General features: G+C 41.2%; 1 pseudogene; it reads left to right on the forward strand.

The window, feature by feature from the left end:
- Positions 1 to 11,703, forward strand: part of LOC101317292 (large ribosomal subunit protein eL32-like) — a 114,837-nt pseudogene extending 103,134 nt beyond the window's left edge.
- The last annotated feature ends 10,483 nt before the right edge of the window (positions 11,704 to 22,186 follow it).

Genomic DNA, 22,186 nt, shown 5'->3' on the forward strand with positions numbered 1-22,186 from the left:
AGTAAGGAGGATGGGAGATCTCGTCACACCTTATGCATGATTTCACCCTGTTTTCCTCAGCTCTGGCTGGCATCCCTGAGTCTGGAGCTTGTCTGCGTTTAGGCTTTCAGTAAATTGGCAACATGGAGGGAGACAGGCAGTTACCTCATTGTAGCAGCTAAGGGAGGGGACTCAGGGCAAGGGGTTTAGCTGCTTCACAGACAGACTTTCAACCAGTGCGGCTCTGGTTCAGACTCAGCCTCCCCTCAGCCTTCACAAGCACTTCCGGTCTCCTGTCTGGGGAACACGCACTTTGCTGTTACTGCACGTAGAGGGGAATTTATTAGAGCATCGGTTCTCAGAGTGTGGTCTGGGGGTCTGAAAAGTCAAAAGAATTTTTATAATAATACTAAGATGAGATTTTCCCTTTTCACTCACATATTCCCGTGAGCATACAGGGGAATTTTCTAGAGGCAACATGATGTGTGATAATGCAACAGATTAAATGCAGAAGCAGATATGGGAATCTGGCTGTCTTCTGCTACGCCAAACATTACTGAGCTTTATAAAAATGTGCAACAAAGCCACTCTTCTCACTATGTTTTCTTGGTTTGAAATATAAACTTATCTTTCATAAAATATGTTATTCACATTAACATGTACTGGATTTATTAATATTGTTAAGTGGATTAATAAAGAAATACTAAAAGTTTCAGCTTTTGGGAAATATATATATATTTTTATGTATATATATATACACAATACCTTTATATATAAATATATAAAAATATATATGTATATATTGCCCCAAAGCTGATACTTTTAGTATATAACCAACATGAACAAAAGCTCTTTGAGGTCTTCAATACTTTTTTTTTTTTTTTTTTTTTTGTGTTATGCGGGCCTCTCACTGTTGTAGCCTCTCCCGTTGGGGAGCACAGGCTCCGGACACGCAGGCTCAGCGGCCATGGCTCACGGGCCCAGCCGCTCCGCGGCATGTGGGATCTTCCCGGACCGAGGCACGAACCCGTGTCCCCTGCATCGGCAGGCGGGCTCTCAACCACTGCGCCACCAGGGAAGCCCTTCAATATTTTTTAATAGTATGAAAGGGTCTTGAGACCAAAACATCTGAGGTCACTGTATTAGAATAATACTCTTGGATTCTTTCTTCTCGTGCCTTCACTCCTCCCTAGGTGACAAGAGTGACTTAATCAGAGAGTTTGGGAGAAGAACTGGGCAGGCGCGGCTCAGCCCTTTCCTCTCACTTTTCTTTTATGTGATCCTAACTTCCCACACTTAAGATTTGCCTGTCTGTAACAGAGCATGTGTTCTTAACAGTTTTTGGCCGGGGGTCAGCTTAGGGCCCGTGGCACTGTCCTGTGATGAGACATGAGTTGTCCCATCATGGCTTGTGATTCTTATTGGGTAGATCTGTCTAATTCAGGGGTGGAGTTGGCAAATCTATCTAGTTCAGGCAGAATAAGCTATGCTTTCTCAGAAGAGCTTTATTTGTGATAAAGGAGACATTTAACTTTTAAAGAAGGTTTGATTTTTGAGAGATTTTAGACTTACAGGCAAGTTGTAAAAAATAGTACAGAGAGTTCCTAGATACTCTTTGTCCAGCTTCCCCTAATGTTAATGTTTTATGTAACTACAGGACAGAGATAGAAAGCAGGAGATCACAGTACATTACAATAAACTAACCCACAGACCTTTTTTGAATTTCATCAGTTTTCCCACCAGTCTTTTTCTGGTCCAGGATCCAATCCAGGATTTCACATTAAAAGTGACATTTTGATCTCCTGCTGCCTGGTTCCTGCATCTGTGTCTTAACCAGTTGTATATTCAACTGAGAAAAAGCTGGGGGACGGGAGTTATTTATCAGTCAGCCTTGTCTCCCAGCACCTCCCAATGTTGAATCTTTCTAGAATTCTATGGTGTGAAGAGATGAGTTCTTGTCTTCTTCCCCATGTTCTCCACTGTGGTACTTCCTACCTTCTCCCTTTGACTCACTCAGTTGCCTCAAGTCCACATCTTTTCCAGCTTCCAGAACTTTGTTGCTAACTCTCTTCTGCTCTTGTCTGCCCTTGTATTTCCTGTGGTTTGCTTTTTCGGTGACTTACACTCTTGCCCTCAGTCTAAGGTCAGTTGCCAAGCCCCACACGTGCTCTGAGAACTTGGGAGTTAATAAAGTCTTATTCCTTTAATATTGTTATTAGTGGTTGGGTTTTAGAAAGAAGCGGAGATAAATAATAGTTTTAATCTCCTTGTTTAATTAGAATCTGACCCTTGATATATAATCCCCAATTTGTACATAATTTTTGCTTTTCAATGGAAAACCTCATTTAAATACTTTTAATGACTCTTGTACTTAAATGAAGCCCTATAGTCACTTTTCAAGCAAAACCATCGCAAGATTAGGGAAAAATTGGGTAATTTTAAAACTAATTTTATGTATACCTATTGTTTGTAATCAAACACATGTAGGCCCCAATTAGAATGCTTTTTGTAGCTTACCTTGAATTTCTTAGCTTGGAATCAAAAGACCCATGCCCGGGGGTGGGTCTTATCCTTTAGGCTTGGCTGGCATCATGGTGCCTGCAGCTACTCACTGCTCAGAGATCAACTGTAGGTCTCTCCTAGTCACCTCTTCCTTCAGTTTCTAAAGAGGAAGAATTGCTGGAAGGAACAAACACTATCTTATCTCTGGTTCCCAGTTCCCAACTTTTTCCTATCATTTTCTCACACTCAACTGAAAAGGAAGAGTGAGATTATGGCTATGTTATACTTTTCAATAAAGTATTTGGCTGTCCTTAATTACTTTTCCTTAAAAGTAATCAGGTTCTCTATGTTTACAGTATTTATAAGAAGAGTAAAACATTCTCTTCCTATCTCTTATATTAAAAATTTGCCTTGATACAGCTATTCCTTGTCTTTATACTTTTGCTTTTTATTTTAATTTACTATTTTTATTTATTATTGAGGTATGGTTTATTTACAACATTATATAAGTTTCAGGTGTACAACATAGTGATTCACGATTTTTAAAGATTATATGCCATTTATAATTATTATAAAATATTGGCTCTCCCTGGGCTGTACAATATATCCTTGCAGCTTATTAATTTTATACATAGTGGTTTGTACCTCTTAATCCCATACACTTATCTTGACCCTCTCCTCTTCTTCCCTCTCCCCACTGGTAACTACTAGTTTGTTCTCTATATCTGTGAGTTTGCTTCTTTTTTGTTATATTCACTAGTTCGTTGTATTTTTAGATTCCACATGTTAAGTGGTATCATACAGTATTTGTCTGTCTTTGTCTGACTTACTTCACCAGGCATAATACCCTCCAAGTTCATCTGTGTTGTTGCAAATGGCAAAATTTCAGTCTTTTTTATGGCTGAGTAGTATTCCATTGTGTATATATACTACATCTTCTTTATCCATTTGTCTGTTGCTGGACACTTAGGGTGCTTCCATATCTTGGCTATTGTAAATAATGCTGCTATGAACATTGGGGTGCATGTATTTTTATATTCATAAATAATGTGCTATATTATTTGTTGTATATTTAAAAGTTGCATCCATGACTTTCTCATAGGGTGGAAGGTGAGGGATGAGAATGGGGGTGGAGAAGGGAATGTAGGGGACAGTTTCCTTGACTGTGATGCTTTAGTTCTTAAAAGATTAAGATCTGGAGCACATATGACAAAATATTAATGTTAATTTTGAGGGGTGGAAATGGGTGTTTATGACATCATTGTTACTCTTTGGCATTTTAAAAATAATTTTTTCAAATTTATAACCATTTTTTTTTTAAGCTGGATGTAGCTTGATTTTACTGGGAATCACAGTGACCACCTGGTCTTCTGTCATCTGAGAATGGATCATCTTCCATAAGTGAAAGGATTGTATCCAACTGAAACTTAACTTTTAGGTATAAATGTTATTTCCTAGGCTGCACCTACCTTGGTAAACCTTGGGACGGTAGAAACAATAATTACAAAGCAGTACTTCTATGTATCTGTTCTCACTTGGTCTGCAGAAATTTCAGCCCTCTCAAATTTGGTAAAATGGTCTAGAGATCTCTAGGAAATGTCTGTGTCATAAAAACTTCAAAGTCATCTCCTGTCCTGGCGAGCTACAATAATGACTCCAGGTATGGCAGATGTCTTACTCAGCTGTGTCACCAGTGTCCGCCCAAGGCACCAGAGCTGCCAGTGTTCTAGTTGCTTGGTGATTCTGGTAATGAGGGCACTGACCTCTGCGCCCTTGAAATCTAGGTCATTGAATTGATCACCACCCCTGGCGACAAGGTGTACAGAGCTCCTGCTACCAGTACCTCGCCATCACCGGCTCTAGTGTGGCTGATGTTTCACAGTCTGAAGGTCCCATGGAGGCTTCAGAGAAGGAATTATTTTGGCTCTTCTTGGTGCAACCTGCAGTGGGTGTGGGCTGGAGGACAGTCTGAGCGACAGTCACCTGCTATGCTCTCATTCACTTCTCTCTTCCAAGCTTGGGCCATTGACTCTCTTATTAGAATGAGTTTTTTCCTGGGAAGAACCTTGATCATCATTAAAATAGACTCCTGGTGAGCCTGTCTCACTAGTCCCTGTGGAATGTCAGGATAGTAGAATAGATTCGAGGTGACACACCTTAGACTCAAACTGGGACTCTGTTACAGGTTCTAAAGCGTGTATATTTTTAAAAACGTGGTTAGGGCTTCCCTGGTGGCGCAGTGGTTGAGAGTCTGCCTGCCGATGCAGGGGACACAGGTTCGTGCCCCGCTCCGGGAAGATCCCACATGCCGCGTAGCGGCTGGGTCCATGAGCCATGGCCGCTGAGCCTGTGCATCCGGAGCCTGTGCATCCGGAGCCTGTGCTCCGCAACGGGAGAGGCCACAACAGTGAGAGGCCCGTGTACCGCAAAAAAAACAAAAAAACAAATAAACAAAAAACGTGCTTAAAAAGGGACCTTACCTAATATGGAATATTTACCATCCTGACTTTAGAAATTATTTTTATTATTCTAATGCAGGCAGCAGCAAAAAAAATGTCCTGGGTCTCTGAGAGTCATCTGTAAAATCAAAGCATAATAATGACTTTAGAATATATGCAAAACAGGACGCAGATATAAATATTGCTTAGGTCCAGAAGCAGGAAGTACAATACAAAACTGGCTCTATTAGCATGTCCAGAAGCTATTGTGGGTTAAATTATTTAATATGTTATAAGAAAAAAACATGTCAATCAGAAAAGGAGGTAGATGATCAGTGATGGAAGTCCGCAAAGTCACGGAGGGAGATTTGCCATTACATCCCAGCTCCGCCCAAGAGAAGTTCTCCTGGCCAGTGGACTTCATCTGTCTGGGGACAGGGACAGCTTTTTTGAAGTGATACAGCTGACAAGTCCCCACATAGAGCAATCAATCCCATTAAATGTCAGAACTTAAATCCAAGTACTGTTTATCTGATTCCGTGGTCACTAAGTTAAGAGGGTACAACTCAAGGTCCCTTTGGCAGTTAAATTTCTTGTTTTAAAGACATAATTTGCATTTAGATTTATGTACTAGTCGTTTGCAGTCAAGGTTAATTTGAGTACATCCATTGAAGAACGATCTACTTACTTTCAGGTTGTGAAAAAAATCAACTAGTTGAGCTTGCAAAGTTGAGAAGAAGATTCTGGAGAACTACGAATTCACTGAAGTGCTAACATGAGGATTCTTGGTAGTAAACTCCCACCTTGGTAGCGCCCTACCATGGCAGATAGTCCGCAACAAAAGCAATGCAATTACATTAGAATATTTAGAATACAGAAGAGAATCAGTCACAATTTCACCGATATTACAGTTTTGATGTTACTGTTAATTTTGAGTGTATTTACATGTAATCATTGTGTGTGTGTGTGTGTGTGTAAGTGTGTGTTGTATATATAATTTAGGTCCTGGAGTTTTTTTTTTTATTAAAATGGTAAATTTTATTTTTTTTAATTCTTTTTTTAATTTATTTTTTTGGAACTTTATTGTATTTATTTTTTATACAGCAGGTTCTTATTAGTCATCTATTTTATACATATTAGTGTATACATGTCAATCCCAATCTCCCAATTCATCACACCACCACCAGCACCACCCTGCCACTTTCCCCCCTTGGTGTCCATATGTTTGTTCTCTACATCTGTGTCTCTATTTCTGCCCTGCAAACCGGTTCACCTGTACCATTTTTCTAGGTTCCACATATATGTGTTAATGTACGATATTTGTTTTTCTCTTTCTGACTTACTTCACTCTGTATGACAGTCTCTGGATTCATCCATGTCTCTACAAATGACCCAATTTCGTTCCTTTTTATGGCTGAGTAATATTCTAAAAAATGGTAAATTTCATTTTATGTTAGTTTTTTTTGAAGTATAGTTGATTTACAATGTTGTGCTAAATTCTGCCGTACAGCAAAGTGATTCAGTTATACATATATATACATTCTTTTTTAATATTCTTTTCCATCATGGCTTATCACAGGATACTGAATACATTTCTCTGTGCTATACAGTAGGACCTTGTTTATTATCCATCCTCTATCTAATAGCTTACATCTGCTGACCCCACCTACCACTCCGTCTCTCTCTCCCCCAACCTACTCCCCCTTGGCAACTACAAGTTTGTTCCATATGCCCATGAGTCTATTTCTGTTTCATAGGTAGGTTCATTTGTGTCATAGTTTAGATTCCACATATAAGTGATATTCTATGGTATTTGTCTTTCTCTTTCTGACTTATATCACTTAGTATGATAATCTCTGCATGTTGCATGTTGCTGCAAATGGCATTATTTCATTCTTTTTAATGGCTGAGTAGTATTCCATTGTATATATATATACCACATCTTCTTTATCCATTCATCTGTCGATGGACATTTAGGTTGTTTCCATGTCTTGGCTCTTGTGAATAGTGCTGCTATGAACCTAGGGGTGCATGTATCTTTTTGGATTAATTTTTGTCTGGATACATGCCCAGGAGTGGGATTGCTGGATAATATGGTAATTCTCTTTTTAGTTTTCTGAGGAACCTTCATACTGTTCTCTATAGTGGCTGTACCAATTTACATTCTCACCAGCAGTGTAGAAGGGTTCCCTTTTCTCCACACCCTCTCCAGCATTTGTTATTTGTAGAGTTTTGTTTTGTTTTTTTAAAGACACTATTTTTGAGAGCAGTTTTAGTTTCACAACAAGGTTAAGAGGAAGGTACAGAGAGTTCCCATATTCTCCTGCCCGCACACACGCTTAGCCTCCCCCATCACCCCCCACCAGAGTTGTACATTTGTGACAATTGATGAACCTACGTTGACTCATCATAATCGCCCAAAGTCCATAGTTCACATTATGGTTCAATCTTTTTTTTTTTAACATCTTTACTGGAGTATAATTGCTTTACAATGGAGTGTTAGTTTCTGCTTATAACAAAGTGGATCAGCTCTTAGTGTTGTACATTCTATGGGTTTGGACAAATGTATAATGACATGTTTCCACCATTAGAGTATAACGCAGAGGAGTTTCACTGCCCTAAAATCCTCTGTGCTCTGTCTAGTTAACCTGTCCTACCCCTCCTCCATCCCTGACAATCACTGATTCTTTCACTGTCTCCACAGTTTTGCCTTTTTCAGATGTCATACAGATGGAATCATGCAGTAGGGAGTCTTTTCAGATTGGCTTCTTTCCCTTAGTCACATGCATTTAAGGTTCCTCCATGTCTTTTCATGGCTTGATAGCTCATTTCTGTTGTTTAAGTTTTTATTGGAGTATAGTTGCTTTCCAATATTGTGTTAGTTTCTACTGTACAGCAAAGTGAATCAGCTGTTTATGTCAGAGAATGTTTTGCCTATGATCTCTTCTATAGGTCCTGACTTTTTCATTAAGCGTTTCTTTATGTGTTTCACAAATTTTTATTGAATTGCTGTTATTTTCTAGGTGTTGCTTAGGTGCCGGGTGGATAAAAGCTTTTGCCTTCAAGGAATGTACCTTCTTAAATGAGGGACAGAAAAGAAACAAGGGAAAGATCAAACAGGTGGCATGTCTGGTGGCAGTCGAGGACAGGAAGAGTAAGTAAAGCAATGGAAGGAGGGAGAGAGTGATGGATGTGCTCCAGGATGGGGTGAATCAGGGAAGACTTCTCAGAGGAGGTGACAGTGAATAAAGGTCTCACTCAACTCTCAAGAGGATGCAGTAGTAAATGAAAAGAGGGAAGATCTAGATTGAATAAGACTTGGGATTACTGATGTCTGTTACTAAAAGCCAATTTATTTCTTCAGACTTAGGAGTGGGTTAGATATATTATGGCTATTAAATCTTTATTAGCACTGGCATTTTAGAATATTGGACATATTTATTATCTCAAAATGCAGGCGTGTATATTTGTATGCACGTTCATTGGAATAAAAGGGGAAGACTAATGTGTAAGTGTGAATGCTTCCATGTAAGAAAGATTCATCTGGCCCTCCTGAAAGATTCCAGGTCTTTCAAGAATCTTACACTCTCGCTGTATATTAAACACTAAAATAAAGGACCAACTTTAGTGCCGTGACATACTAGGTATAGTCATACTCCTCCAAAGACTTTCCTATCACTTATAAGATTTTCACTTTGTAGTCCCCAAATTCAAGTCTAGGTTCATGTCCTTGATGTTTTCACAGTCAGTCAACAAACAGCTGTATCAAATTTATTATGAGGTGATTTTTGACTCTGCTATTTCCTGCTAATCTCTCTTTTACCTAATCAACACTTGTCATGCTCATATTATGTTCCAGCTATTGACGAATTGAGGCCAGAGATGGAAGACAAAATCCCTATCCTGACAGAGGATCATTTCCTCTAGCAGGGGAAACAATCAACATGGCAGGACAGATGCTGTGGTGGATGGAGACAGTGCGAGGCGTGGAGAACAGGGGCCTGGGAAGGTGGCCTGTGAGGCCCCTAAGGTCCTCATTTTAAAAGGAGACAGGATATAAAGGACGTGTTCCATAATTTAGTTAGCAATTTCCTTATTTGCTGTATATGATGTTTGCTTCTAATTTTTCATTGGTATAAAATAGAAACAATTTCACTTCTAGGTGTATAACCCAAAGAATTGAAAGCAGGGACTCAAACAGATATTTGTACACTAGCACTATTCACAGTAGCCAAAAGGTAGAAACAATAAAAATGCCCAATAACGAACAAATGGATTAACAAAATGCTATATATATATATATATATATATATATATATATATATATATATTATTCAGCCTTAAAAAAGGAATGAAATTCTGATGCATGCTACAATATGAATGAACCTTGAAATATTATGCTAAGTAAAATAAGCCAGACACTGAAAGACAAATATTACATCGTTCCACTTATGTGAAGTACCTAGATTAGTCAAATTTAGAGACAGAAAATAGAATAGGGCTTACCAGGAGTTGAGGAGAGGGGGGAATGGGGAGTTAGTGTTTAATGGGTACAGAGTTTATGTTGAGAACGATGAAAAAGTCCTGGTGATGGTTGCTCGACAATGCGAACGTACTTAATGCCACTGACTGTGCGCCTAAAATTGGTTAAAATGGTAAATTTTTATGCATGTATATTTGATGACAGCTTTTTTTAAAAAAAAAGATAAGCTGAGATGACATGCCAGTGTATATAGGAAAGGCATATATCCTAATATGTAATACGGATTTCCCGGAATTTGGATCATTTCCTTATTCTAGAACCCAGAAGAAATCTTACTGGATCAGAGTTTATGGCATTTCATAAATATCATCAAATTATTTTGGGAGAACACCTGCGCAAGTTTACAGTTCTCCCAGGTACATATACAAGCACTGATCTCATTATTCATATGCCAATCCCTATCCCTGACTAAAGGAAAGAAAATCATTTTGAAAATTCATAGTACCAGTGAAGAACTAAGCCATGGGCTTAGGATCCACATTAAATTATAAGTAAAAATATGATGCCTTGTTTTAATATGCACTTCTTTATTAGTGAGGTTTATACTCTCTTGGTATCTTTTTTTTAAATTTTATTTTTATTTTTTTAACATCTTTGTTGGAGTATAATTGCTTTACAGCATTGTGTTAGGTTCTGCTGTATAACAAAGTGAATCAGCTATATGTATACATATGTCCCCATATCTCTTCCCTCTTGCGTCTCCCTCCCTCCCACCCTCCCTATCCCACCCCTCTAGGTGGTCACAAAGCACCGAGCTGATCTCCCTGTGCTATGCGGCTGCTTCCCACTAGCTATCTATTTTATGTTTGGTAGTGTATATATGTCCATGCCACTCTCTTTTTGTTTACTGGATATATTTCCTATTGTGTGGGTTCCCTGGTTTCTTAGAGTATTTAAAAATTCATTTCTCACTTTAAGACAGCATAGCAAAACACATATACAACAACAGGGTGTTTTAAGAGTGAAGAATATTGGAGCAGAGGGAAACTAGTGGTAGGAAAATAAAATGAAGACAAGGTAAGTTATTGAATATGAAGTTTGCCAAGGGATCTGGCTGGAGGAAGGCGACCCATTTGCCAATGAGTTTTCTGGAAGCCAATGGAAAAGAAGAGAAACAAGATCCGTAGTTTCATGAGCTCCGCCAACATCTCCTTGGTTGACACCACATTCATGCCCGCTATAGACTCTGAAACACATTCTTCCCGTGGGTTCATATGCTAGACTGCATCAAAAATCACAGGAGCAATATTTTCCATCCCTTGTGATTTTGCAAAACATTTCCACTCCCACGCAAGAGGTGGAGTCTATTTTCCCCTCCCCTTCAACCTGGGCTGGCCTTGGGATGGCCGCCCTTGATTAACAGAACATGGCAGAGGTAAGGCTACGTGACTCCTGAAGCAAGGCCATCTGGGAAGGGCAACACAGCTCCCCCCGCCCCCCCCCCCGGGCTCTCTCTCCTGGGACAGATGCCTGGGAAGCCTAGAGTCCACCTGTGAAAAGTCTGGCCACCTTGAAGCTGACATACTGTAGAGACCATGTGTTGGAGATAAAGAGGCATATCCGATCAGATGGAGCTGAGCCGGGTGGAGAACAGCCATCCCTGCTGAGCACTGCCGGGGTTGCAGATTCATGAGCAAAAGTAAGTTTTGTTTGTTGCTTTAAGCCCCTGTGTTTTAGGCTGATTTGTTATGCAGCAGTAAGTAACTGCAACAGTTTATTTAAAGAGAACAGAGAAACTTCAGCAGCGCTCTTCCTCGGGCGCTGCCTAAGGAGGTGGCAGCCATGTCCTACTCGGCATCGTGGCCGCCCTCAGAGCCCTCTTGGGGCCCAAGATGATCCAAAAAAAAAAGGACCAAGAAGTTCATCCGGCACCAGTCAGACCGATATGCCGAAAGTAAGCAGAACCGGTGGAAACCCAGAGCCATTGACAGCAGGGCGCATAGGAGATTCAAGGGCCAGATCTTGATGCCCAACATCGGTTACCGGAGTAACAAGAAAACAAAACACAGGCTGCCCAGCGGCTTCCGCAGGTTCCTGGTCCACAAGGTCAAGAAGCCTGAAGTGCTGCCGATGTGCGACACATCTTACTGTGCTGAGATTGCTTGCAATGTCTCCTCCGAGAACTGCAGGGCCATGGTGGAAAGAGCAGCCCAGCAGGCCGTCGGAGTCACTGGTCCCAACGCCAGGCTGCGCGGCAAGAAAATGAATAGGCAGCCCGTGTGCACATTTTGTTTGTGTTAATAAAACCATAAATCTCAGCCGGAAAAACAAAACCAAAAAACCTTCAGCAACCATCTTTTACAGCATCAGTGTGCCAGACACACGTGGGGTCAAGAGCTGTTTTGTCAACGCTGCAGTCGGAAGCCACAGCGCCTATCAGTGGGCTTTGGAAACAAAGCAGTTTGAATGCCTTTGAACTTTCCTGCACGTTATCGGAAACACATGTGTCGCTTTTCTTAGCAGTATACTTACAATGTGCTCATAAATAATCTTGAGTACAGACAGATATTGAGAGTTTCTTCTTAAAGACCATTTAACTTTCATAGAGAACATCTTATGTAAAACAGTTTCCTGGTAGAGGCTTATATTTGTTTAATGGCAAACTATAGGCTATTCTAGACTCTTTTTTTGATGAAGGATTCAGGTAAACCAGAAATAGATTCCAGATACCTACTAAGTGCTCAAACCAGATTCCAGATACCTGCTAAGTGCTCCAACCATAATTCAAATCTATTATTCAAAAGGTAGAGGAGTGTTTGGGAGGTTTTTTTTTTACATCTTTATTGGAGTATAATTGCTTTACAATGCTGTGTTAGTTTCTGCTTATAACAAAGTGAATCAGTTATACATATACATATGTTCCCATATCTCTTCCCTCCTGCGTCTCCCTCCCTCCCACCCTCCCTATCCCACCCCTCTAGGTGGTCACAGAGCACCGAGCTGATCTCCCTGTGTGTTTGGGAGGTTTGATTCTCTCTCATCCCTCTGATTAATGCCATGGTTAAGCTCCCATGATTGGCAAGCTTTCCATGGATGGGACCCAAAGGAGGGCGAGAAAATCTGGGTCTACCCAGGAAAATTGTGACTGACTGAAGCTTTACATGGGACCTTTGCCTCCATGGTGCTATTTATTGCTCTACCAGAACTTCCACTGGATGTCAAATTCCTTTAGGAAAAGGAGGCAGGTCTTACTACAGCCGTGGAAGCTGGCAGAGAGCCAGAATGTACCTAGCAGGCTGTTATCATCGTTAAGAATGTGAGCATGGACTCGGGGTCCAGAGAGTCTGTGTCTAAATCCCGCTGATGCCACTCACTGGCGGAATAACTTCAGGCAAACTATTTAACCTCTCTGTGCCTCAGTTTCCTCCTCTATAAAAATAGGAATGCTCGCAAGGGTTAAACGATTTAAAAGTCCCTAGAACAATGTGTGGCATAGAAGTGATAAATGTCAGCTGTTGCTGCTACTACTGCTACTTCTACTATTACTACTACATATTAGTAATGGGCACCAGTGAAGTTTGCTGAGTGAATAAATGAGTGAATGAATGCCACTCTACCGTGTCCTAGATTTTCCCCTTTATGTTTCTGTAATTAAAAAAAAATTATTTATTTTTTCAGCTGTGCCGGGTCTTAGTTGCAGCACACGGGATCTTTGTTGCTGCGTGTGGAATCTTCAGTTGCGGCGTGTGGGATCTAGTTGCCTGACCGAGGATCAAACCCAGTCCCCCTGCATTGGGAGTGCAGAGTCTTAACCACTGGACCACCAAGGAAGTCCCCTATGTATCTATAATTTTTCTACTTTCTAGCTCCATTTACCATAGTCTTTGAAGACCTCATCCTACCCAGGGCTACTGGACTCTTACACAGCCACAAGCTGAAGATTTGTCCATATAAATAGTTGGTTTGTTCACTGTTTGGCCTTCCAGAGCTCCAGGGCTCAGGTCCTCTTGTCCCTTCTGAACTTGATCCTTTCAATGAAACTTTCTTATTGTTCATTGTTCATGCACGGTAGGAATATATTTAAGAGTGCACGGAACACTCCCTTTTCTGCCAGCTGTTCAGACTTCCCTCTTAACTCACGTGTCGTTCCTTGTTCTCATTCTTCCCGGATCCCTGTTCATTTGCCTCCATCAGTGGGTCACTGATATCCATTTCTCCATGTACATGCTTTGATCTGCTCTGTTCAACTTTCAGCTTGTACCCGTTGGGTCTTTTCTGCTCACCCCGACCTGCAGGCTGCAGATGCTGTGCCTGATTCCTCACCCTCGGGTGACCAGGTCATGCCCTGACAGTTACACCACAAAGAGCTCTTAATCACACACCTCCAGGCCACCCTCCCAACTTCCAATCCCATCAGGTCTGCAGACCCACCCCATCCCATCTGGCGAGCATTTATCTGAACGCTGCCCATCGTTTAGAGATACACACTGGAAAACACATTGTGTTTCTATCTCCTATTAATAGTGCATTGTGTTTATTTAGCTGTCGGTCTGTTTCCTCGACTTATATTAAAAGCATTCTGATGGAAAGGACTGTATGTCGTGTTGTATGTGGTGGAGGTTGTGTCTGTTGTAGATTTGTGTTCTAGGGTCTTGACATGAATCTCCCTCTTTTGTGGTTTCAGGATCTGTTGGTGGAGATGAGTAGAGTGAAAAGTTAAGTTGTGGTTGAGTTTTTGTCATGTTTTGTCCCTCTTTGTATCAGTCTGCTTAACACTTACTTGGTTTGCTCGTAGGTTTCCATTGTAAACAGAGCGTTGGCGTGGGGGTCAGAAGACCTTGATTCATGCTTTAATTCCTTGGACAGTTCGTTTCAGTTGAGTCTCAGTTGTCTAATTTGTAAGAGTAGGGCCATAATATCTCTCAGAATTGTTTGAGGGTTTAATGCAATCATTCTCATCAGGCTTAATGCTAGTCCAAAGGAGGGCTTTGTGAAAATGAGAAAAAGGTGTTCCCACATCCTGGCAGACACAATTTTGTCCCAGGATGTGCCCTTTGTGAGTGGAATGTGATCTATGTTCCCCACACATCCTCTTAGCTGGGGGGATGCCCTGGTATAGAGCTGTGTGCAGAGACTCCACGACTTTTAAAAGTGTAGTTTGTAATGATAAAATGTCACACATGTATTGGGAATTATTATTTATTATAAGTTCTGTTTCTCAGACCCTATCCTATCTATCTGCCTATCTATCTATCTATCTACCTACCTACCTATCCATCCACCCATCCGTCCATCGTTCTTTCTGTATATCTATGTATCTCTATCTACATATGGATGTGTGGATGTATCTATCTCTCTATCTCCATCCATTTAATCATTCCACCTCTTTTCACAAAGGATTTGAGGTGGCATTGATTAAATTACAGAATCACAGCTAATATTTGCATACTGCTTTTTCATTGATCTAAATTACTTTATGTCATCTTTATAAGGGTCTTATGGGGGGAGTATCCTGTCTCTCACTTTACAGATGGGCTGGCTGGGTCTCAGACACACATAAGAAATGTCGGACTCAGGACGGAAGCCCAGATTTCTAGTTTATACCCATGTTATTTTACCAGTATCATGCCATCCAATCTGCTTGTCACTATGATAAAGGACGATATGACAGAACTATTTTTTATTTTCTGTACTAGATCTCAAAAATTGGAACTGCTCTTCAGTAACTGAAACTGAAGAAAGATCAACATCTATTATTATAAACACAACAGGGACCTACAGAATTGGTTTTCTCTTGGTTTCTGTACTGTCTCTAGATGTTAGGGAATTTAATTTAATTCCTACGTGAGAGAAGCAACACGTTCAACCAAAGGTATGTGGAGGGCATAGAAATGAGATAGGCTTAAAAGGGACTCAGATAGCCAGAGGAAAGGCAGAAAAAGACAACGATACTTACAGCTTAAGTAATTACATCATTTATTGTGGCTACTGTGTGTTGCTGTATAAATATATCACATACGATCTTATACAAAGGGGATTTCTATAAGAAGTACTATGATTAAACACAAGTGGATTTCAGATAAATCTCATACATCCGTTTCATATCTCCCTTTGTTACAGGATTTCAAAATCCTTGTGAAACACTAAGGAAATGAAACAATATCTAGCCTCTTATCAAACGAGCAAGCGTATTGCATTGATGGTTATAAGACCCAGGAGCACAGAGGTATTTTAAAATTGCATGTATGCCTCTCAGAACCACAACCCTGGGCTTCAGAAATCACCCACTGTTAGATATTTTCTTAGAAAAGATGCGTTTCCATGATTCCTTTGACTGCAATTACTCATACAGTTTCAACCTCATTATTATTGTTCAGAGTAAGAATTGTATTTTTTATTTCAGTGATATCAGATTTGGGGAAACGTCACAAAGTAAAACTGATCTATTTCCATAATTCTAGGCCTTGGGTATTTCCCCCCCCCCCCCCCCCCCAGAGGATGAAGGTAATGGTTACCACCTCATCCCGGAAAAAATACCAAGTCAAGTGGCTTTCAGAACAAAGAGACCCTGGGCTTCACGTGACTGCTGTTGAAGTACAGGGAGAAAGAGATTGGCCCCTTCTTGTAGCAGGACAAACACCCACACTCTAGTCTAAATTTGTCACTGGTGTCTCAGGAGACATGATGTGATTTGTGGCAACACTGAGTCCAGATTACAGAGAGCAAGAGAGCCCATATGGTGCTTGGCATTTCAGCAAGAAACGTGAGTTAGATAGGAACTTATTGATTTTTTTTTCCTTTTTACAGCAAATTTAGAAAGTATATTGAAATAAATAACAATGTAAATACCACGTAGTAAAACTTCAGGGATACAAAAAGTTGCTTGCAGAAAGCAGCTCAAACAATCTGTTGAGGCACATTGAAAGCCTTAAGTTCTCATATCAGAAAAAGAAACACTGAAAAATTATTAACCTACACTTTTTTTCTAATTTTTTTCCCCCAATCTCCCAATTCATCACACCGCAACCCCCATCTCCCGCCCCTTTCCCTCCTTGGTGTCCATAATGTTTGTGGAATTTATTGATTTTAATCTCAAATAATTCTCATGGAATTCTTTTGAGGATATAAGGGAGCTTTAGGGTAGTTTAATCCATTTTTGTTTTCTATGAAGAAATTGGCTCCAGAGTGGTAAGATGAATTACTTGGTGGTAACACCAAAACCAAGGCCTTTAGGACACCAGCCAGGAAGTCCCTCACCCACCATTCAACCACTTGCTTCCTTCTTCAAGGTGAAGACAAATATATTTATTAAAAATCAGTATAAATAAGATTTATTCAGATTTTTTTCTATTTTGGGCACTGTTCTTTGTTATTTCATTGAATCTTTCCGTAGCCCTACAACTCTAAGTACTACGCTATTATCACTATTGTTCACCTGCCTTACAGATGAGGAAACTGAGGCTTACAGAGGTGATGAAGGACCTTGATCTGAATCACACACCTGTGAGAGCCAGGATCTGAACCCAGTCTTATCTGAGAGACACACTCTCAACCGCCACCTGAAACTAACCCCCTTTGCTGTATTCTCTTTACTCTGGGTCTCCTTGGGAACGAGTTTCTGTTGTGTATTAGCTGAAGTGATGGAGCTCAGGGGGAGAGACAGCACTTCACTCTCTAAGTGGTCACTCGCTGTGTCCTTTCTCTTTTTTATACTCTTCTTTGTCCTTCTCTCTATAACCATCTTTCCTCTTACGTTCTCAAAGCCAGAGACAGTGCACGTGCTGACTGAAGCATTCCAGCTCGAATTCCCATTTCCAGCTCTGGGTTTCATCTGAAGTTTTCCCTCTCCTTTTATTTCTACATTTGATTGTAAAGGTCCTTAGGCTGTGTAGACGTTTGGCACACACATAAGTATTAGAATCATAATATTACTCACTTAGATTGTAGGAGATTTATACGTAGTCATTCTTGACAAAGAGCAGGCCGTTGGATTGCTTTTGTGAGAGAGGTTAGAAGTGGGTTCCTCAGCTTTTCTCAAACTTACGTGTGTTCTTTCTATTGAGGGCAAAGGAAATGTATTTTCCCTCTGACTCTATTAAAGTTTGGTAGCGTGGAGAATACTTGTTGCATTAAGAGCATGTCCCTATTTAGTTCAATGGTTTGCCGCCTATGGCTCTGTGTTTAAAAAAATGCACTGTTTGTGGGTGAGGAAAGTAACAATGAGTACTTTGTGCCTGAAGGCATTTCTACAAAGTGCTGCAGCTTGCTTTATGGTGCGAACATTGTTTGGAGGATGATAAGTACGCAATGTGGATTCAACGTGGATCCCGGCGATCCAAACCGTGCAACTTCTTTGCATCCAGGGTGACTTAGCCAGTGACATTTGTCTGTCCGTAGCCGGGATACTGGTTCGCTTCTAAGCATGGTTCAGGCATGTCCAACATAGCTCATGAACCAGGGGCTGGGTGAATTGCAATTTTCAATTTATTTTCTTGGGGGCTGTGTAGCTTCCCAAGAAAGTACACAAGCGGGGTTCCCTGCTGGTGTGCAGATGTGTCTGGGCGTCTCTGTTGACCCGGAGGGGTTGCCCGCTGAAGTCTATTTGCGGGGGCACCGAGGAGACTTCTGGGAAAGCACCCATCTTAGGTGAGGGAGAGCCGGGCCTGGGAGATTGACTCAGGAGCAGGTTGCGATGTCTTGAGGACTGTATCCTACATGTGGCTTGGATTCGTCTCCTTGTCACAGCTCTTCTGCCCAAATGGCTGTACTCCCAGATTTGTTTGGTCAAGGCTACCAAACAATGGGACACAAATCATGTGGCTTAGGGGCCTCGAAGGGACTGTCCACAGAGGGGAGTGGTCCATTCTCCCTTCCTCCTCACTGTGGACCACCACCCACTTGGCTCTCTTAGGCCCCTTGGTTGTCTCATTCCAGAGCATTTGGTTCCTTGACCATCGCACCTGTCTTCCCTGCTCCGCAGAGAGCTCTGAGAGAGCCGGCCAACTTCTATCTTGTTCAGTATGGTATCCCCAGCCCTTAGCCTCTTAGAGGAACTCAATCAACATGTTGTTGGATGGATGACATTTGGGTGGAGGAAGGTAGTGATTCTCAAGTCGGCACTGGGGTACCTGGCAGAGCTGGGGGTGAACTGCTGGGCCTTGTATGGGAACGGGAAGGGCTGGGGAGTAGAGCTGCCCTGAGCGGTGGACTGACCATGGATCAATCGACCTTCCAAGTCAGAGAGGAGAAGTAAACTGATACTTGTGTTTTTCTGGGTTGTTGGAGTTTTTGTTTGTTTTGGATTTTGTTCTGGTTTGAAGTTCACATTTGGGTTCTGTCTTAGTTTCTGCTGTATGACTTCAAGTTTACAGCAGTCTCTTAGTTTACAAGAGCAGAGCCTTTGATCGGGTCACTGAGTGAAGCCAGTGCCGGTGACCGGCCTTGGTGACTGATGTCACTACTGTATCTGCCACTTATTTCTCCTGCACGTCCCGAGTTTCAGGAATGTCTCTGGTTGTCCATGCTGCTCACCTTGTGGACCCAGGATCGGAAGACTTTAACATCCTTGTGCCAGCCTTTCCCAGGTTACGTCTTTCTGGTGCCACCTGCTAAGTCCTGCCCTTCTCTTGTTTATTTTCTTTTTTCTCTACTCTTTTTCAATTCATGGATCACATGTCTCAGTGTTCCTTCAACCTATAGCCAAGTTCGGTTTTAACACTTGTGGTAAGAACCAGTCACGGCGACTGATTCACCCAGTGACACATGCTAATGAGACTGGACATGGGCACAGGGAGGGAACGTATTCATGACGAGTCCATTAAATCTCATTTCCATCGGAAACTTGAAAACCTCCGAGGGATCAAAAGTTCTATGTGATTTTTCTGAGAGAAGAGAATTGTTCCGGCATTAAGGACAGTGGTCTGGAGATTCCTAGACAGTTGGAAACCTAATTCATTCTTGCACAGGGACATATAGTGATGACATTTTGTGGATGTCGTTAGGACAATAAGATCAGAGTTAAAGAAGCGCCCAGTGTCTTGCTAACTTCCCAGAACCTCTCTTGCTCTGTTATGATTCTGAACCTTTATACATCCATGTCCCCTTTTCCATCTGGCAAACTCCTACTCATTTTTTAAGACTCAGTTCCTTAGCGAAGCTTCCGCAAGTTCCCAGACACAGTTGGGCGCCCCTGTCCCCTACCACATGCTTCTATAGCATCCTTCAGCACACATATATTATAGTATTTACCGAGACATAGGGCAGGAGTTGGCAAGCTTTCTGTAAAGGGCCAGATAGTAAACATTTTCAGTTTTGCCAGCCATATGGTTGCAACCATTCAACTTGGCTGCCGGGTGTACGTAGTCATAGACAATATCTAAATGAATGAGCATGGCTGTGCTCCAATAAATTTAATTACGGATTCTGAGATTTGGATTTGAGACTTGGATTTCATGGACTCTTTCGATGTCATGAGATATTCTTCTTCATTTGATTTTTTCCCCCCAGACATTCAAATATGTGAAAATCATGCTTAGCTCAGGGACCATCCAAAAACGGGCATGGGTTTGGCCCGTGGACTGTGTTTGTCCAGCTCTGATACAGAGCTTTTATTCAACACATGTCTGTCTCTTCCATCTGACTGTCAGCAGTTGAGTTCAGCTAGCAGAATCCTAAGGCATAGGGTAGTTCCTGGCACCTAGGAAGGACGGACTCAACAAATGCTCGCTGAATGGATGCCTGTGCCGGAGTATGAAGTAATACTTCCCCAAATTTGTTGAGCACTTACAGTGTCAAGCATTGAGCTGAGCAGAGCACTTTCCATGCGTTTCTCTTTTAATCCTCATTTAATTTTGCTATCCAGAGACATTAAAGTCAACAGTTATCATTAGACTGTGTTAAACGGTCTTTGTAGTCACATTGAATCCTCTCAACAACCCTTTGGTGAGTACTGATAACATCCACTCTTACAGCTGAGGGAAATGAAGCTTGGAGAGATTCTTTGCTCAAAGTTAGCGAGCTAGGGAGTAGGGTGGGGTTAGGAAAGAGCCTGGGTCACCAGACTTGAGGGTCTCCAGTTCATGACCCCCATGCTGTAGAGCATCAAAGCTTGGATGCCTTCTTGATGGACTTGAGTATCAGGCAGCTTCTGGGACCGTGGTGATGCGGAGACAGGCATGGGGGATGTCCTTTTCTCCTCCTAGCCATTTGGTTATGTTTAAGGACTACCGGGATTCTGTTCCTAACTAGCTGTGTAATGTTTGGAATGTGGCTTAACTTTTCTGGGTCCGTGTCTTCCACTAGTATAGCAAAGAGTTCGAATTGTATGCTGTCAAATGTGTCCTCTTACGATAAGTTTCTGTAATTTTGTTCTCTGCTGTCTTCTGCTTACATATGGCTATTGTCTGTCTCAATTCTCCCGATCTTGACTACAGAAATCCCAGGTCCCGTGGGGTTGCTTGGACTTAGAGGGGAGGAAGGGAGAAGGGAAATATTCATCTAGCCACAAATACATTTTTAAGACCACAGAATAGCAGCTTTTAGGATATTTGTTTTTTGGCTTTTTTTTTTTTTTTTTTTTTGATGGAAAGGTAGCTTTTCCAAGAAAAACAAGTAACGTTATTGTCTATAACAAAATGACAGTAGTGATAGCATCTTCTATTTCCCAGGCACCTTTTAAAAGTGCCTTTTTGAAGGCATTATCTAATTCATCCTTCCAATATTCCTTTGAGACATGTAAGAAGCTTTTTTATTAGAAGATCCTTTTATGTAGCTGCAGAACGAGCCTTTCTTTGTTGTAAACTGAAAGGCACTGAGTGTCCCAGAGAGATTTCAGTAGCAGGCCACTGAGTGAGTGGTCACTTCTCAGATGGACGGTCACAATTCTTAAGGAAAAAAAAAAAGAAAGCCAGGCTTCTGCCAGGGCTTTTAGAAGTTAAAAAAACATTTTTTTTCCACTTAATATAAACGTGGCCTTTGGTATTTAAAAATCTGATATCCTCGTTTGGCTGGTGAATATGAGTCATTGGAATTAGTGGAGGTGGATATACCTAACTCATTCCCAATAAATATTTTTAGTATTATTTTAATTTTTTTATTATTTTATTTTTTATAAATATTTTATTTATTTATTATTTTATTTATTAAATATTTAATTTATTTATTATTTTTATTTTTTATTATTTTATTTTATTTTTTATTCCCAATAAATATTGCTGTAGGAGTCAAGGGATGTTTGAGACAATCTTCGGAAAGGCAGGAATTGTATCTACGGGGAAGTTCCATGTCCTGCGGCCATGTCACTGGGCCCAAGCGAACTGTAGAGGCAAGATCATAGGAGGTTTCGATTAGATGTGCTTAAGTGACATCTCTCTGGGTAGCTAGAGGGATAGACCTAAACAAGTAAAATAAGACAAAAATTCAGAATGCTCCATAAATGAGCATGTCAAACCATCTTTTCTGAATTCAACTTTTACATTTACGTAAACTATAACACTTCCACGGTGTCTTTGCAGTGCAGACATTGGCTTTTAGCTTTGTTTAGCAGTGATTACCACAAGTATATCCTGACAGCCAGGGAACGCCATTGATAACATGACAAAAGAGATAGAATTTGTTATGGGGGCCTGCCTCCTCCCCGTTTCGCATCCAGCTGCCCAGATCCCTCGTACTGCCCTTGACGTCTCGCAAGCCCATAAGGATGCTCTACCTACACCAACTCTTCCCTAGGGTTCTAACCCTTCAGGACGTCTCTACTTCTCTTCATCCTGTTCCCCACTGCCTCCAC

The sequence above is a fragment of the Tursiops truncatus genome, chromosome 5 (assembly GCF_011762595.2).
Source record: "Tursiops truncatus isolate mTurTru1 chromosome 5, mTurTru1.mat.Y, whole genome shotgun sequence".
In the NCBI taxonomy this organism is placed as follows: Eukaryota; Metazoa; Chordata; class Mammalia; order Artiodactyla; family Delphinidae; genus Tursiops; species Tursiops truncatus.